The sequence below is a fragment of the Gorilla gorilla genome, chromosome 8, assembly GCF_029281585.2.
Source record: "Gorilla gorilla gorilla isolate KB3781 chromosome 8, NHGRI_mGorGor1-v2.1_pri, whole genome shotgun sequence".
NCBI lineage: Eukaryota > Metazoa > Chordata > Mammalia > Primates > Hominidae > Gorilla > Gorilla gorilla.
In genome coordinates, this window is record NC_073232.2 from 9,585,048 (window position 1) to 9,603,628 (window position 18,581).

General features: G+C 46.8%; 1 protein-coding gene and 1 long non-coding RNA gene across 5 annotated transcripts in view; one reads left to right on the plus strand and one right to left on the minus strand.

Moving 5' to 3' along the window:
* The window catches only part of DIP2C-AS1 (DIP2C antisense RNA 1), a 2,602-nt gene extending 126 nt beyond the window's left edge, over positions 1-2,476 (plus strand). The window contains exons 2-3 of the long non-coding RNA XR_008669180.2: positions 110-261; positions 930-2,476. This is a non-coding gene — a long non-coding RNA (DIP2C antisense RNA 1). The remainder of the gene's footprint in view (positions 1-109; positions 262-929) is intronic.
* The window catches only part of DIP2C (disco interacting protein 2 homolog C), a 419,803-nt gene that overhangs the window by 381,040 nt on the left and 20,182 nt on the right, over positions 1-18,581 (minus strand). The gene's annotated exons all lie outside the window — the stretch shown is intronic.

Consider the following 18,581-nt stretch of genomic DNA (forward strand, 5'->3'; position numbering starts at 1 on the left):
CTGGGGGGTGGGTGGTGCTGGGGAGGCCACGCGGGGAGGGCTGTTCCCTGTTCCCTTCCCCTCAGGAGACAGCTGGCCTGAGGTGACACAGCACCAGACGCGATTTCAGGGCCAGAGACCATGGTGCCCGGGGCTGTGGACCACGCCAGCCCACAGCCACTGCAAGCTCCAGACCAGTGCTGTGGATAATGCCAGCCCACGGCAGCCACATGCCCCAGACCAACACGAGAAGAACGCAGGCTGACAACATCTTCATCTATGGTAGGTGACCCGGTTATCGTTCCTAAGAGAGTCCACGGCCACTTCTACTGGGTTCCCTACACTCTTCCCCTGCCCCAGCTGGTCCCCCCATGACAGCCGTGTCCCTGAGAATGGGATGTAGAGCCAGGAGGGGCGTGGGTCCATTCTGTTTGCAGGGGCTGCCAGGCAGCACCTTCCACCTGCCGAGGGCCGGAGGCGGGGAAGCCATTCCACAGCACATGAGCTGGCAAGGGGCCTCCCAGCCTTAGAGCCCAGATGGCTTCTGGCCAGAGTGCTCTGGGCTGACCCCTCCTCACCCTCACTTCCCTGCATAAGTTTAAGTTGTTTTCTGTAATTTGCAACCAGAATCCTGGCTGATCCACCACAGAACCCAGATGTCCTCAGTTCTGCCTCGGCCCCCACTTGTGAGAGGTCCGTGGCATAACACAAACTCCCCCTGGGATTTGTGGGCCTCACGGGGGAAGCTGCGGGTGTGTCCATGCAGGACCCCGAGGCTACACAGCTCTGGCTGTTTCTCTTCCAAAGCCGGCACTGCCCTCTCTCCATCTCTCCCGGTGCCAGGGCTCAGGCCCCAACCCCCGTTTCTGCAGAAGCCCCTTTCCATCCTAGCCCCTGCCACCCCTCCTGCTCTTGTCTCTCCCACACCTCCCAAATTCTCTCCTGGCCAGCTCTCGCCACACTCAGTCAGTGTCCACTGGGGGCCTCGGGGGCACCTCCACCTGCCCAGGTCTGGGACCACCGTCCTCCATGCGTATCTACAGACCCTGTCCTCACCTGCATCACAGCAATGATGGCGTCACAGCGTGGGTTCCGGTCACCAGTCGGCCTCCCCCACCAACGTGGACTCCTTACAAGCAGGGCCACCAACGTGGACACGATCCCATCAGGAACCACCTACTTTTGCATCCCCAGCACTGTGCTCAGGTCCCAGGGAGGCCCCAGAAAACTGTGGAACAACCGAACTCGTGACTGAATGAACAAGTATGTTAAGTTGTTAAGTAGAAAATAGCAGAAGACTTAGTAGAATGTATGAGTAACGTTACAATTGTATGAAAATCAGTATCCACGAGGAAGGTATTATGCAAAAAAGGCTTAACTTTGTTTCAGTGCCTTTCCAATTAAATGTTGTTAAGCAGTATTTCCCCCAAAAGGTGCGTCTTTTATAAAACAAGAACACAAGGCTCTGAGGCCAACTTTGAACATTTATTTGAGTGAATTCACGTCCCCCGAATTTTCCGTATCCCAAAATCTGGACTTTTGCTAAATGGTGCCCTTAGCACAGAAGTCTCTCCAAGGAAGTGGCCTGAGCTGAGAGCGGGCCTGGCATCGCCCGCCCAGATCATCAGTCATCAGCAGCAGCAGCTGCGGCATGACAGAGATGGTGTGGGGTGAAACCAATGGGTAAACTACAAAAGAAACCACCTGCTACCGCAAACGGCCTCGCTGTACTCAGGGAATCGGTTCCAGGACCCCATGGACACCAAATTCAGGCACATTCAAGCCCCACAAGTGGACCTGCCGAACCTGCATGTACAGAGTCGGCCCTCCGACACACGTTTCACATGGCAGGAACGCTGTATTTTCTCCCTGAGTTTGGTTGAAAAAATCCACATATAAGTTGACCCGCAAAGCTCAAGCTTGTGTGGTACGAGAGTCAACTGTATGCAATTGACACTGATTCCTACCAACAATATCCAAATCTTAGCATGAACAGCACGATAAACAGAATGAGCAAAATTCAAAAACTAAAGCAGCGTTTTTCCTGCAAGTGGGCGCACTGCGTATCCCCTGCGGGAAAGACCACGCTGGCTGCTGACCAAACTCCACTGGCATCTTCCTCCATCCTGAGGGCATCTTCCTCCAGCCCAACGGCATCTTCCTCCATCGACAGCAGCCTGGGCTCACCTCCCAGCCCGAGGCTGAGAACTGGGTTCCAGTCCCGGGGAGGGGCGGTGCACTGTTCACCCTCCCAGCTCTCCTCCGCCCCTTCCCTCAGGCTGGCCCAAGAACAGCCTGGACAATCACCTGCTGGGGACACCGGGCTGCCCCTCCTCCGCCCACAGCCTCAGGCCACCTGTCTTATCCGTGACCGAGACACGGAGCTGCAGTGGGAGGCGGAACATGCTGGGATCTACCCATGGCCAGGCCGAGCTGCGCCAATCACTCAAGCTTCACTTTGATCACTTGCTCTACCAAATAAAACAGAACAAAATAACACCATGTCCTCCTTTCCACACACTCCCAAGCCTCCCATCCCACTTCCCGGTGCTGACCCCATGACAACACTTTGTGCGTCTTTCTAGGTATTTTCTATCCTCCTCAAGCACAGAACCGCATGCAGAGTGATTTTTTTTTTTAAACAGAAATGGCACCAGGGCAGATGATGATTTTTTGTACCATTTCTTGACTTTCTTGGGCATTTTCCACACCAGGACAGATGGACCCTGCTCTCCTTCCTCCCCGCCCACAGCTGCCTCGCGGCAGCCACACACTGAGCCATAAACCCTCGCAAGACTGTGGGCATCTCAAGGTGCCCCACGTCCCCAAAGACCAAGGGGTCACAGCTCCACATTGTCCAACAACACTTCAGACGCGGCCTCGAGCCTGGGAGCCCTCCTGGCCAGCCCAGACCAGCCCCAGAACAGAGGTGTGAGGGGTGACGTCTGCACTGCCTTAAAAAAAAAGGCAGATATTCAATGCCACATTTAAAATGGTCATGGCAGCCAGGCACAGTGGCTCATGCCTATAATGCCAGCACTTTGGGAGGCCAAGGTGGGCAGATCACTTGAGGTCAGGAGTTTGAGGTCAGGAGTTTGAGACCAGCCTGGCCAACACAGTGAGACCCCGTCTCTACTAAAAATACAAAATTAGCTGGGCATGGTGGCGGGTGCCTGTAATCCCAGCTACTCGGGAGGCTGAGACACAAGAACTGCTTGAACCCTGGAAGTGGAGGTTGCAGTGAGCTGAGATCACACCACTGCACTCCAGCCTGGGTGACAGAGCGAGACTCTGTTTCAAAAATAAAAATAAAAAATAATAACAAAAAACAACATATGCATTCCTAGTCCCTTGGAGCCACGGCAACGAAGCTGGCAATATATTTTGGGTGTTTATAATCAATGCTTTACATGAGCTACGCTGCAAGTCTCAACCTTGATCCTGCTACAGTAATCATCCACTACAAATTAAAACAAGAGCCATAACTCTGTCTCCTACTAAAATATTCTAATTGAGACATGCTAACAGAATACATTTCTTTGGGTGAGAAAGTCTCCACCAGGGTGGGGAACAGACGGCGCACCGATTGTGCTGTGGCCCTAACCTCCGAGGACTCAGCAATCATCCACAGCAAGGCTGGTGACTCAAAAAGAATACTAAATTGCTCTTTGACATTAATTCTTAAACCTTGAGAAACCAAAGTTCTCTTTGTAACAGACTTGAGAAAGACACTCAGAAGAGACGCACCAACTCTTACCTGGGAGAGACACCCTTGCTAATCATGTCTGGATTAATGGATGCACTAAAAGCATCTCTTCCAACTGGGACACAGACTGCAAACAGGAACACCACGAATACCTTCCCCAAATTACCCAGTCCTGACCCATCCACCCCTCAGGAGGTCCCCAGCCAAGTCCAATAAGGAAATGACCCCACAGCAGATGCACGCGCAGGCAGTGAGGGCAGTGGCGTCAGGGAATTCCGCTCCATAAACCTTGCCAGCACGCAGGGAGGTGCATCTCTCCTTATCAGACACTGCCGGAGATTTGCTAGTGGCGCTTTCATTCTTCACAGCTGCTATCTGATCTCATGCTAATCAGTGTTTTTCTGACAACAAAGTCAAGGTTTCTCGGAAGAGACTGCCAGATGAAAGAAAGGGAGAAGAGACAGAAGCCCGTTTCTGTACCCAGCTGGACAGGTGAAGTCATTTAGGTGCAGGATGATCTGGCCATTCCAAACATGCACGGCTTTCCAATTTTGTTAAAATGAAACCCAGCCTTTGAAAAGGCCCGGACTTCCCACAATGCACAGTATTTATAGTGTGGAGGGCACTGTAGAGAAGTCATCAGTGTATTCACAACAGCAAGATCCACGGAGGCTCTGCCATGTGCCAGGCATGAGACAACTGTTTACAGAAAACATCTCATTTCATCCTACAGAGTATACAGACTGCTTCACAGAACACTACCAAAGAGGACCATCAAATGATCCCCAGGAAGTAATGAGTGCCTTAAAAGTAAGAAAGCCAACCTCCTCCCCCTCTTATCTCCCTGTCCTCATTTTCATAGAACCAAAGAAATATGAAGGGCCAGTGATGCCCCACTGAAGAACGCTCTCCTGGTGGCTACACTCTGTAGTACGGAGCACGACACTGCCCCGTGCTGCGCGAGGCTACTATTCTATACTACACTACTATGATCAGTTTGTTCTATTCTATACTATTCCATTCTCTACAATACCATATTATCTGTTTCATTCTACACTATATAATACTGTACTATCTGTTCTATTCTATACTATTTTCTTCTATACTGAAAGGAGAGCCAGCTTGCTTTAGGCAGACAGTAAGGGAAGGGTCCCAGACAGCCTCCAGCCCATGTTTTGTGCAGATAGGGGAACTTGCTCATGGGGCTTGCCTAAACATGCTCACAGCAGACTGAGGGCCCCCATACACATGGGGGAATGGGGTGGAGCCACCAGAAATTCGCTCCTTATGCAAACAGGGAGCCCAGCCCCATCAGCTTCTATGTAAAAGCCCTTGTAGTCAACTGGGAAGGGGGCAACCAGCAACCTGCTCTCAGGACCCCTCTTTTCGCTGAGACCTTTCCTTTTCGCTTAATAAATTCTACTGCACTCACTCTTCGATGTCCGCGTGCCTGTTTCTTCCTGGTTGTGAGACAAGAACCCGGACCCAGCTGAACTAAAGAGCAAAAATCCTGCATCAGTGCTACAGAACACTGTCCTCTCTGTTCTGTGCTATGCGACTGTACTATTCCACACTACGCTATGTAATAGTCACTGCCCTCTCTGTTCTGTGCTATGCGACTCTACTATTCCACACTACGCTATGTAATAGTCACTGTCCTCTCTGTTCTGTGCTATGCGACTCTGCTATTCCACACTATGCTATGTAATAGTCACTGTCCTCTCTGTTCTGTGCTTTGCGACTCTACTATTCCACACCACACTATGTAATATTAATACCATGCTGTGTGTTCTAATCTAGACTACATTATACTATGTAATACTACGTCGTTAGTTCAACTGTATACAATACTATCCCACTTGTTCTATTCTAGACTATGTAATACTACTTGTCCTATTGTATACTATACTATATAATGTTACACTGTTTCTTCTATTCTATGCTACCCTATAGAACACTCTACTATTTGTCCTATTGTATACTATACTATATAATGTTACACTATTTCTTCTATTCTATGCTATCCTATATAACGCTATACTATTTGTCCTATTGTACACTATACTATATGTTACACTGTTTCTTCTATTCTATGCTACCCTATAGAACACTCTATTTGTCCTATTGTATACTATATATATAATGTTACACTGTTTCATCTATTCTATGCTACCCTATAGAACACTCTACTATTTGTCCTATTGTACACTATACTATATGTTACAGTTTCTATTCTATGTTACCCTATATAACGCTATACTATTTGTCCTATTGTATTATACTATATAATGTTACACTGTTTCTTCTATTCTATGCTACCCTATATAACGCTATACTATTTGTCCTATTGTATACTATACTATATAATGTTACACTTCCTTCTATTCTATGCTACCCTATATAACGCTATACTATTTGTCCTATTGTATACTATACTATATAATGTTACACTTCCTTCTATTCTATGCTACCCTATATAACGCTATACTATTTGTCCTATTGTATACTATGCTATATAACGTTACACTTCCTTCTATTCTATGCTACCCTATATAACGCTATACTATTTGTCCTATTGTATACTATACTATATAATGTTACACTGTTTCTTCTATTCTATGCTACCCTATATAACGCTATACTATTTGTCCTATTGTACACTATACTATATAATGTTACACTTCCTTCTATTCTATGCTACCCTATATAACGCTATACTATTTGTCCTATTGTATACTATGCTATATAATGTTACACTTCCTTCTATTCTATGCTACCCTATATAACGCTATACTATTTGTCCTATTGTATACTATACTATATAATGTTACACTGTTTCTTCTATTCTATGCTACCCTATATAACGCTATACTATTTGTCCTATTGTACACTATACTATATAATGTTACACTGTTCCTTCTATGCTACCCTATATAACGCTATACTATTTCTCCTATTGTACACTATACTATATAATGTTACACTGTTTCTTCTACTCTATGCTACCTTATTGAACACTCTACTATTCGTTCTATTCTGCACTACTCTGTATAATTCTATCCTGTTTGTTCCATTCTATACAGTATCAGGCATCGCTTTACCATGTCCCACTATACAAGAGCAGAGCCAGTTATACTTTCATAATCTCTTTTCCAAGCTCTTACCCAGTGCGGTATTCAAATGTGATGTTTTACTATGCCACACGTAAGGGCACATTTCATGATAATCAATGCCGTTTCCTATGGTTATAGAATTCTGTCTCTATGATTCTATCGATACGGCTTCTTTGGGCTTTTCTGTAAGTCCTTTGCAGTGTCTGATTTCCTAGTGAAAAGATGAGTGAGGTCCCGATAAGATCCTACGAAACCAGCATCCACACAGACTCACCTGTGTGCACACCGCTGGACTCCGTGTTGAAGGAGTGACAGGAAGACAGACGGCTGTCGGTGAATGGAAGGCAACAAGGACAGAGTAGATTCCAGAACTGAGACAGGTACCAAGGCTCTGGCACAGCTGAGGGTCGATCCCAATTCTAGCCTCTCACAGAAAGGCAGAGGTGACTTAGCACAAAGAGCATGGAACTTTGCTTTAATAAAGCAAATGCTTAACATCCACTGTGAGGAACTCAAGGAGAAATGGCAGTAGGCTCTACTAATAACTACTGCTTCAAAAAATGCAAGGGAGTGGATACATTTTCACATGGGCCACGTGGGAAGTTGGCTGGAGCTGCCACTGGACCTGCCGCTGGACCTGCCACTGGACCTGCCGCTGGACCTGATGCTGGACCTGTCCCTGGACCTGACGCTGGACCTGCCGCTGGACCTGCCGCTGGACTTGACCCTGGACCTGCCGCTGGACCTGATGCTGGACCTGTCCCTGGACCTGCCCCTGGACCTGTCCCTGGACGTGCCGCTGGACCTGTCCCTGGACGTGCCGCTGGACCTGCCGCTGGACCTGACCCTGGACCTGCCCTTGGACCTGTCCCTGGACCTGACCCTGGACCTGCCGCTGGGTCTGCTACGGGACTGCTAACAAATGCTGCAGATCTTTATGGAGAGAAAACTACAATCCATCTGAGAGCAGCTGTCCCAGCTCTGGATGAAGCCGACAGAACGAGGCAGAGATGCTGGCATCATTCAGTGGGCAGTCAGTGACCCTCCTCTAAGTCCAGAAAAGCTCAAACTGCATGTCTGCAACTAGAAATACCAATCATTAGCCAGACCTCCTGGCAAATATCACCACTGACCCACTGTAATTCTGTGTGGTGTATTATGTCTCATGTACAGGAAATCATTCACAAAGCCTTTAACAAGAAAGTATTAACATGACTTTTAATGCAATATAACAGCTTTGCACCCATTTAACATATATTTAACCCCAATGGTATATGTAAATATATATTTTATAGAACATCAGGCGTGTTTACCTAATGGCTCGAACCTTTACAATATCTCTCTCCCTGAGAGGACAGCGGAGGATCCCATGCACTCTCTCCAGGAACATGGCCCTCCCAGAGAGGACTCACAAATCAAATGTGCACATGCATGCATGCATGCACAGACACATATCTCACACACACACATGCAATACACACATTCACACATGCACACACATTCACGTAATCACATTCGTAATACCAACACGTAACACATACATGCACATACAACACTCAAACACGCATATACATACACGTTCATGCATATACATTCTGGCACACACAAACATATGTAAATGCATACACATGACATGCACACATATACATTTATAACTATATACACACAAGCATCCATGCATGCATACTTGCACATGTGTGTGATGTCATGCCTAAACATGTAACACATGCACACACACATACAACACAAATACACATGCACACATATACACATGCATGCATCTGTACAGTACAAAGACACATACATGCACAACACATGTACATGCAATACACACTTTCATACACACAAATGCAAACCCACATACAAATATACACCCCTCAAAGACCCCATTATTCAATTCTATACAAAGTGGTTTATCCCCCAAATGTAACTTCTTGTAATTAATAAACTCTACTTTACTGCACATTTCTTGATTTCAAATAATGAGGTCTCACACACAGCACACATACACACATTCATACTCAAATACATGTGAACATACGAATAGAAATAGGCACACATGCCTGAAGACCCTCTTCTGTAAAGGTATTCTCAAACTTGAATTGAACGAATTCTGCTAATTATAGTCAGAGTCAGCAAAGATATATATTTGACCTCGGAATGAATATACTCGTTCTTTTCGTTACCCCTGGCAACAGCAAGAATGTAAAACAGGGTTGTGTGATACGATGCCACTTATTCAATCCCACTTCCCGGGATCTGACCACTTGTAAAAGCGTTTCTGTCTGAGTGATTTCCTTCTGACTAAAATCATGAGATAATTCCTTCCCTTCCTGCCTTCTCTTTCCCGGGCCTTTTCACTACCCTTTCATCATCTCGGAAACTAAATCATAGTTGTCAAAATGGAAGGCAAAGAAACAGCCTTAGGAGAGAATCCCACAGTGGAACGGACCAGAGAGAGGAAAAAATAATCTTTTTGAAAATGTACAAAAGGAAAACTCAAGAGGCCTAGGTTCCCTTTCATGACAGAAACAGACGTCAGCAGAGCAGGTCGCTCAGCCCAGTTCAGCTCTGTGTATGAAACAGAGATTCTAGCCCTTGTCCCTGTTTCAAGCTCTGTGTATGAAACAGAGATTCTAGCCCTCGTCCCTGTTTCAAGCTCTGTGTATGAAACAGAGATTCTAGCCCTTGTCCCTGTTTCAAGCTCTGTGTATGAAACGGAGATTCTAGCCCTTGTCCCTGTTTCAAGCTCTGTGTATGAAACGGAGATTGCAGCCCTTGTCCCTGTTTCAAGCTCTGTGTATGAAACAGATTCTAGCTCTTGTCCCTGTTACATGATGTTGCAGTGAAGGAAACGAAACAGACAAAGGGCACAGACTGGAGAAAAGGATTTTAAAAGGATGACTTTTAAAATGTGCACCTGCTTTTCAAGGGCACAACGAGGACTTTTTCAAGCATACTAAAGCTGATTCATAAGAGACGGGTATAAAGACTCTACAAGGTCATTAGACTTTAGGCTTACAAAGAAAACAAATAACATTCTCCTAGCATCACGAGTCAGGTGTTCCACAAATACTAAGAATAGCCACCGCAACGGGATCCACTATGAGGTGTCAAAACATAACCCACGAAGCGTGGCCGAGAGCTCCTATAACCTGATTTCTAGGAATCTAATTTTAAACCTCCTCACAGCTAGCACATCACAAAAATACAGAGCTCCAAATGCCGTAACACAAGTGCTAACAACACCTAGCCAAAAATATACGAGGCATTTCAGGCAAAAATCCCAGAATCAGAAGAACACAAGTTTTGTAAGTCCTTCAAAAGCTGGTGCTGGTTGAGGCTTTTCTGCAGACTTCAACAAAAGACACACTAGAATTAGCCATTGACAGTAACCCTGAGTCAACACGCACAGTGTTCGGAAAAGCACAAGGCCTGCTCCAGGCTTGAGGCCCCTGGGATCTTTCTCTGGACTGCACCGAGTGGATGACTTTGAGAACTCAGAATAACCAACAACCAGTCCCTGAACAGACAGAGAAGACTGCAGCCTCCCTGGGGACCTGGCTCCATGCCTGCCCCCTTTCTTCCGTGTACCTTTGCCCTTCCTGGCTCCCTCCTCCACCTGGAGACACTCTGGGTTCAGGCCCCTCCCCAGCTGTGTCTTGGTCCACGGCTGGCTGCCCGTGTGAAGCTCCAGGCCTCGAAGGACCATCTCCACCTGCTCCCTGCGCTTCTCACCCACTTCCGCCATGACCCCCAGGCTCTGGCTGCTCTCAGGAATCAGGGCCACCAGGCTCCCCTCGCTGGTTCCAGTTGGAGTCCCACCCCCTGGTTTTCAACAACACTTGGGACTTTGTCCTGGAAACTCTCGGCTCTGGGCTTTAGTGACCTGCACCGTGCAGCTCTTCTCTGGACTCTAAGCAGGGCCTTTTCTGGGTCTTCCAACCCTTCCTCCATTTCCAAATGTGGGCTTTCCTTTGGCCTCCTCTCTCCCGACATGCACGCCTCACACTCTGGCTCCTTGACCTGCACTTCTATGTAGGAGGCTCCCAAATCCACCCCGGTCCGGATTTTCCCCAAGCCTCCTTCCATATTTCCAAACTCGCAGCTTGTGGTGGTGTCTCTAAGTATCTCTGAATCAGGTCCACACTTGCTTCTCCTCCTGATTTCCAGCAAAGCACAACGTCGACCTCAGGGTGTAGACTCACAGCTTCATCTGCCTTCCTGCACTCCCTCTTCCCCTCCTGACCCAGGCACTGAATCGCTCAGCTCACTGGCTGCCTTCTTTCCTCCTCTCGCCATGGCGAGTGCCCCGCATGAGCCTGGCCTGTCCCCCGTGGCTCCACGGCATACCGCACATCAGAGCACAATTCTCTCCGAAGCCCTCAGTGGCTTCCTAGTATCTGACAGGTAAGGACTTCCACATTCTGACCCCAATCTAACTTTCTGCCCTCAGATAGGCACATGCATATTTTATCTATACACAAAGAGTACAGGCCTCACACCTGCTCTCATTCCTGGGCTCCTAGCTCCTCCTGAAGGTGCTGTATGAGGTACCTATGAACTTTCCAAACGCTAAGTGAATACGCACTTGGAGAACACTTACTTGATAATTTTGTGGCATTGCCAGATAACGCAGACAAAGTGAGAACTACGCAGGTGTATGGATGCTGCCTTGCCCAGACCTCACTCACCCAGACACTCCTAGATGCTCAAGGTGACCAGCCCTATTGGCACACAGGCAGGCACAGGCTGCACCCCCACAGCTGGGCCCCGCGAGCTGAACGCTAATCATGAAGCAGCTGTGTTTGCTCCTAAATCTGTTTATGCCAGTGTACTTGTTACACATTACTTAAACCAATAAAATATGACTCCAAAGAGAGAGTAATTGATTGGATGAAAACTAAGTTGGATGCCTTTCAAAGACTTGATATGGGGGAATTTTTTTTCTTTTTAATCTTTTTAAAATTGTTATCAAATTAGGTATGGGCAGAAAATATATACAATGTTTGAGGAAATAATTTTTAAAGGTTTCAAATCTAACTTATCTTATTTCGCTTGTGTTGCCTATTCTCTTTTAGAAGAACCAAAACTGTGGCAGGCCTGCGATGGCTGTGGTTGAGGAAAGAGGCCACACCCACAGCCAGCAGAACCACACTCAGCAGCAGCCTAGCCCCACGTGGAAGAGGCGTGAACACTCTCGGGAGAGGTGGATGTATGCTAATGGTTCTCAGCTCCGACCTCTTTGATTAACAGAACATGGTGATTGGTTTTATCTGAACGTCACACAAAAGGGTTTCTATGTCCAGGAAAGACTCTAAACACTCTGGACCCTGCTGGGGCAGATGGTGACCGTGACCCAGTGATACCACTCTCCAGTGGGCAGCCTGGTCTGCAGAGGGGGAGATCCCTGGGGCAGCCCTACCTCAGCATGGGTGAGTTTCTGTTGTAATTCTATGTCCAGTGCAAATAAACTGTGGAAAACTGGGAGATGGTACAAGAAAGCAAGGATGCCAACTAAATGAATAGAAAGATCTACAAGGGAAGGCTGAGATCAGCTGAAATAGGATCGGGAAATTAAAGGCCTGGATGGAACTTCGTAACGGCTTTTGAGGCTCGGGAACAGGGACAGTAGCTGCCCTGTCCATCCCAGGAGAGAACAGACGGACATGGCTGGAAAGCACTTCCCTGACTAAAAGTGTCTTTAGAAAGGGAGAGCTCGACGAGTTAGTGGGTGCAGCGCACCAGCATGGCACATGTATACATATGTAACTAACCTGCACAATGTGCACATGTACCCTAAAACTTAAAGTATAACTAAAAAAAAAAAAAAAAAAAAGGGAGATCTCAGAATCTCCTTCCCTGGAATGCTTTAACCCTTCGTGGAACACAGCAGAAATTCCACAGCCCTGCATCCCAGGAAGCAGGGACAGGACAGCAGCTTCCAGCACACAGAAGCATTTAGAGGCATAAGTAGCTACGCAAAGACAGCAGGAGCCGTGCCTCGAAAAGGCTGAGATGTCTGAGAAATAAAGTTGTACGCGGATTTACGCCTGGGCAGGTTGAAATGTGTGTGCCATGACACATCCGGAAGCTTGTCTACTCGAAGGTCCACATCCAGGTATGTTTCATAGTCATCACAACTAGATTTTCAGAAATTTAAAACTCCTAATGAAGAAACGCAAACCTGCACGTCTCACGCCACCACTTAAGGCAGCGGCTCTCAAGCAGGGGCGATTCTACTGGGAGGAGGGATGCTGATGGCACCAGAGGGTGGACAGCAGGGGTCTGACGCTCAGCACCGCAGATGCCAAGGACAGCCTCCTCCCCACAAGGGCTCCGGGAGGCCACACCAGAGGGTGGGAGGCAGGGGCGACACTCAACACCTCAGGCACCGAGGACGGCCTCCTCCCCACAAATGCTCCCCACAAGGGCTCCGGGAGGCCACACCAGAGGGTGGGAGGCAGGGATGACACTCAGCACCGCAGGCACCGAGGACAGCCTCCCACAAAGGCTCCTCTGGGCCAGAGCATCCGTAGTGCCAAGGGGAAAAGCCCCGGACACAAAGGATCCAGTGTTTTCAACGTAGCTCAGGGTATCTCCACACAGAAACTCCCATCTGCCTTTTTTGCAAATTCTGGGGTCTTGCAATCGATAAACCTTCACAAGACACAACACGTGAACCTAACAATTCTCTTTTGCTCCAGGAGAGAGAAAAGAAGGAATGGTTTGGGGAGATGCACCGAAATTCTGTGAGTTCTTGACTAAAAATCACCAAGTCCACTGGGTTCTGTTATCAGCAGTCCTGGGTAGGCCCACACCCACCTCACCCCCAGCGGGACCCAGGCAAGGCTTTAAACCTCAAACGTCCCTTTCCGTAACACTGGCTGTTTCATGTGGTTAATAAATCATCCAATAAAATGACACACACAAGCCCAGTTATACACTCAACACATTAACACTATTGATCATTGTTGTATGTCCGGGTTAATCAACGTTACAATGCTATAGAGAAATCATTGGTACTAAGAGTTGTAAGGATGATTTTTTAAAATTTATGTATCTCAATTTTTTATACTGTTACTTTTTACATTTTAAAAAATGTATATTCTGAAATATTTTTGATATTTTAAAATGTTAATGTATCGAGCATTTTAAAATGCACCAAATATATATCTACAAATATATAGGGAATTTTTAAATAAATACCAGGGTAGAAGGAATTAAAACTCCTAACTTAATACTAAATAGACGGGAAAAAACAAAGTAGAGAGTTCTCACAGACTCCTGAAGGAATATATAGTAATAAAGCTCAAAAAGTACATTAAAACCTTTATAACGATGTTTTAATTACCAACTAACAAGAAAATATCTACTGAATCGCGACTAGCAGATACCCAGGTCTGTTCAGCACCTGTACTCTCCCCTAGGTCTGCTGAGGAACAGATCAATTCTGTTGGAGTTGACCTTGAAATTTAAAAAAAAAAAACAAAACAAAACAAAAACAGCTTTAAAGATTTAAATTTCCTGAATAAAACACAAAATAAAAATAACACTTCTGCACCTGTAAGTTCTCTTGACCCTAATTTATTTTTTACTTTGGATGGTTCATAAAATATACATATATACCTTAACCGTGCTTTATATTATATACTAGTGATTGTTAATTCATTATTAACCTCACTCTACAGCTAAATTCTAACACTAATCATGGTGGCATCATTAGGACATTGTTCTAGGTGGTGCTTTTTTAACTGAAAAGAAAAACGGAGGATAGGTAATAAATAATTATGTAATCTAAAGAAAAAGTTTTAATTGTGTGAGTCCAGTAACGCGATCATCTAGCATGGAAAATATTTTCAGTAGTTCCAGGAAACTTCACATAAGAAACACTAAATAAACTCTAAGTCCAGTATATGAGTTAGAGACATTTCTAAAAGGAAAGCACACACAGTTGGTTGGGAGCGCCTGGATTTTCTCTAGCAAAAGACTCGTGGAATCCATGCTTTCGCCGCCACGTGACGAGGCACACGCGGACTGGGACATCGTCCTCCACCCTCCAGAACCAAACGCTACGCGAAACCACAGCGCCAGATTCCCACACTGGAAAATCCCTGAGCAAAGACTCACGTGACTCCTCCTCAGCGGCTTTCCCAAAACAAAACACATCAATCAAACGAACCCGATGAAATATAGGAGATAGAAAGGAAAACAAGAGCCAGGCTTATCTCTTACAGGAACACTCCATAAATCTTACACTGAATTCACTCATCCTTCCACACAATCTGCTGATAAGAGGTAAATAATCAAGTGGAAATCACTCAAAGAAGCGCTTTTCCTCCCCCAACAGACGTCGAAGTCTTTGCTGTGGCGCTTATGGGGTGCACTAACTTCTCAGCGCTGGCCGTCACCGACGCAGGCCGGCAGCACCCTGGACAGGCCCAGGTCCCGCAGCTCTCCCTCCACGCGTGGCTACGGTGGAGGAAGGAAGAGCGGCTGTGAATTCGTGGGAAAGAAGGGCTATCTGCAATAATACGAGTCCAGGTAACATATGTAATTGTGAGTTTTTGTTTTCTCCGAACTGGCCTTATTATTAATTATTCCTTCAGCACCTACCGGGAAAGCGAGAAGAAAGCAAAGGGCATCACTCCCTACCCACGAAAGACTCACAACATCCCTGGAAAAGCAAACGAGGCGAACGGCTGGTCTGCGTTCAGAGCTGGTGAGCAGGGAGAAGAATCCAGAGCGTCCCCGCCTCCCTCCCTCACCGCCCTCCCGCACTGATGTGAACACAAGAGTAACACGCGCGTGGGGAACCCGCTGGCACCCAGAGCCCGGCCCGCGGCAGCAGAATCACCCAAGACTGAGATCCTGTGGCCTGAGTCGGGGCCGGGGAAACCAAGCCTGCAGGACTCTGGGAGCAGCCGGTTTCCGCACACAGGTAACATAGAACTGGGGGTAAGCAAAGCCACGAGGTCGGCCCGTGGCCTGTCTGCCCGTGGCCTGTCTGCGCACAGGTATTAAAAGTTCAATAGCCGTGGTGGCAGCAGCTGAACAGGCTACCACAGGACGCAGCTGGGGTCTGGACGTGGGCCTGGGGGCTAGTGGAAGGCACGTGTGTTGAGGCGTGTAGTCAGGGCCCGCCTACTTCCCCAGGCCTACGGGGACAGATGTAGCTCCCCAGGAAATACCACAGGCAGCCCCCGGCCGGCAAGCTGCCCCAAGAAGCAGTGCGCCTCCCAAAATCAGAAGCAGCCAAGCTGACCCCCACCTCATCTGAAAGAGCCAGGCACCAGGGAGAGGGCACCTACCCAGTCTCCTAATCATAACAGACATTCACAGCAACACCACGAAAAAGAAACTACTGCTCTGACCTGGAAAAATGAAATTTAAAACAGAAAACACACAGGTTGTAACTAAAAGGCAGACGGACCAGGTGCGGTGGTTCATGCCTGTAATCCCAACACCTTGGAAGGCCGAGGCAGGCGGATGACGTGAGGTCAGGAGTTCAAGACCAGCCTGGCCAGCATGGTGAAACCCCATCCCTACTAATAATACAAAAACTAGCCGGACGTGGTGGCAGGCACCTGTAATCCCAGCTACTCAGGACTGGGAGGAGGCGCAGGAGGACGACGAGAGAGAGACAAGAGAGGCAGATGGCCCACGGCAGGCTGAGCACAGGACCTGGCTGAGGCCTCCTGGGGAGGGGCAGAGGCAAACATGCTGCTGCTTCTAGGCTACTCGGGAGGACGCACGCTCAGAAGGGGCTGCAAGGCAGGACTTGCTGAGGAGCAGTCATGTGGATGCCCCCGCCTCTCACAACGCACACACTGACAACATGCAACTCACATACAACACAACATGCATGTACAGTGTACTCATACAACACATACAACACTGACAACACACAACACACACACAACACATGCAACCTATACAACACATACCCAATATATGCTACTCACAACACAATATGCATTTATAACACACTCATACAACACATACCCAATACATGCAACTCACAACACAACACGTACATACAACACATACACGCATACAGCACATGTAACACATACAACACAACACGCATGTACAATGCACTCATACAGCACAAACACAACTCATAAAACATGCACATACAACACACATACAACACACAACACTCATACAAAACAACATACACAACTCACAACAGGCACATACAATACACTCATACAACACAACACATACAACATACAATACATGCAACTCACAACATACACATACAACACACTCATACAGCACATGTGCAACACATGCAACTCACATTCAACACAACATACACGTACCACACACACACACAACTCACAACACAACATGCATGTTTAACACTCATACAACACAACACTCATACAACATACACACAATACATGCAACTCACAACACAACATACACATACAACAGTCATACAACACATACGACACATGCAATTCACGCACAACACAACATGCACAACACAACATACAACATATATACAACACAACACTCATACAACATATATGTGTATTGCATACACATAATACATGCAACTCACAATATACACATACAACACACTCATACAACACATGCAACTCACAACACAATATGCATGTACAACACACTCATACAACATACAACATATAACACAACATACAACACATGCAACAACAAAAATACATGTACAAGGCACTCACAACACACAACACTCATACAACATACAACACATGGAACTCACAAACACGTACAACACACTCATACAACATACAACCCATACAACATGCAATACATGCAACTCATACAACATACACATACAACACTCATACAACACACAACATTCATACAACACAACACTCATACAACATACAAAACATACAACTAACAAATACATGTACAACACACTCATACAACACATAACACTCGAACATACAATACATGCAACTCAACACAACATGCACATACAACACACATACAACCCATGCCACTCACATACAACACAACACGCTCATACAACACATACTGTACAGATTCTAAATATGAAATAGAAAACAGCACATGCACAGTTTCTAAAGTATGACAAAAGCTTTTTCCAAGAAGGTCATCCAACATCCAAACTGGTAACATGTCCTCATTTTCAGCTGCTGTTCAGATTCAAGCATCTTTATCATCTGCTCCATGAATTACAATAATACAGCTTAAACCCTTTTTTCATTTTACACCCACTTTGGTGTGGGGTGCTCCAAAACAGGGGCCAGGAGCCTCAGAGTCATCCCTCGGAACAAAACACAACTCACACTCAGAGGCTAGGAAGGGAACTCGGGGGGCGACACACACTCTCTCATCTGCAGAGCTCTGCTTCAATTACTTTACATGTAACCGCGGCTGGAACGGGGTTGGTGACGGTACAGACACGGCAAACTGAGGAGAAATTGGCAGGTGGAGAAAGATCAGCCAGAATCCAAGGAAAAATGCTGAGCATTTTCCACGAATAGTTCACACAACAGACGATAGTTGGGCTACTGAAAGTTTATTGAGAGGGGTCTTGCTCCAAAGAAAAAGTTCTTTCCCAAGGTTATCAAAGACTCACAGCAGACCCCGGCCCCCAACACACCATCTGCAGAGGGCCTATTAGTCAAAAAGAAGACAAGACAGAAGCAAGGGTGTGGGGGGAGGAGAGCAAGAGGGGACCGAGAACTCGGAACCAAGTGATGGGCGGACACTGAATGCCTGACTCCAGGGTTATCGCCTCAGAAAACAAGTCCATTTAA